Source organism: Lottia gigantea (assembly GCF_000327385.1).
Source record: "Lottia gigantea unplaced genomic scaffold LOTGIsca_285, whole genome shotgun sequence".
NCBI lineage: Eukaryota > Metazoa > Mollusca > Gastropoda > Lottiidae > Lottia > Lottia gigantea.
In genome coordinates, this window is record NW_008708919.1 from 71,768 (window position 1) to 73,290 (window position 1,523).

Genomic DNA, 1,523 nt, shown 5'->3' on the forward strand with positions numbered 1-1,523 from the left:
TTACAAGGGTGTACTATTATTACAAGGGAGTACTATTATTACAAGGGAGTACTATTATTACAAGGGAGTACTATTATTACAAGGGTGTACTATTATTACAAGAGAGTACTATTATTACAAGGGTGTACTATTATTACAAGGGTGTACTATTATTACAAGGGTGTACTATTATTACAAGGGTGTACTATTATTACAAGCGAGTGCTATTATTACAAGGGTGTACTATTATTACAAGGGTGTACTATTATTACAAGAGAGTACTATTATTACAAGGGAGTACTATTATTACAAGGGTGTACTATTATTACAAGGGTGTACTATTATTACAAGGGAGTACTGTTATTACAAGGGAGTACTATTATTACAAGGGAGTAATATTATTACAAGGGAGTACTATTATTACAAGGGTGTACTATTATTACAAGAGAGTACTATTATTACAAGGGTGTACTATTATTACAAGGGAGTACTATTATTACAAGGGGGTACTATTATTACAAGAGAGTACTATTATTACAAGGGTGTACTATCATTACAAGGGTGTACTATTATTACAAGGGTGTACTATTATTACAAGGGTGTACTATTATTACAAGGGTGTACTATTATTACAAGGGAGTACTATTATTACAAGCGAGTGCTATTATTACAAGGGAGTGCTAGATGCCCTGATAAATGAAAACTATAGATTAAAATATAGAGTATGAGTCTAGCCTAGCTGAATAACCAATCCCATGTGTAGCACTATTCTTCATAGACATTTCCTATAGAGGAACTGGGTGTCGGTCAGATATCCAGTGTTGTCAGGGAAGGCCAAATAAGGGTAATACAAAAATGAAAAAAATTCTGACTAACGAAAAATTCCATTACTGCAACTGAATGCCGTACACGATTGCCTCTCCGAATATATTACTTGCCCTTCCGAACAATCAAGGTTGGCAACAGTCCAGATTTATTAAAATTTTTATTGATTTGTACAATTTACATATTATTATATCATGTCATCATATAGTCACGATAAGATAATTCTATTCACCTTGATCAAATTCAAAACATAAACAGTCTAGTTTATCTTTAGGTAATCCTTTCACGATATTTAGGGGTAGAGATCACATTAAATAACGGACCAGGATTTTATCAAGGCCGTGGCTATTCGCACCGCGACGGTACAAAAATGAGCATTAAACAATATATGGCCATCCCTACCCAACCCTTAACAAAGTCATTTAATATCATTCTTGACAATCAAAATGGCTTCACGCTTTGAAAAAAAACTAGCGCGACTATTGTGTCCGATCTTATCCGTACCGTTGTAAGCAGCCATAGAGAGCATGCATCGTGACGGTACGCAAATAGCCAGTACGCTTAATGATATTAATCATAAAATTGTGTCCCGTTATTTTATATATTTAGGAAGTCTTGTTGGTACGTATCGTGTCCAAGCCACATCCCCATTCGTCATACTTCCTCGGGGCTGTGATACGATGGGTGGTACGCAATATCTGTATATTTTTATTACTACC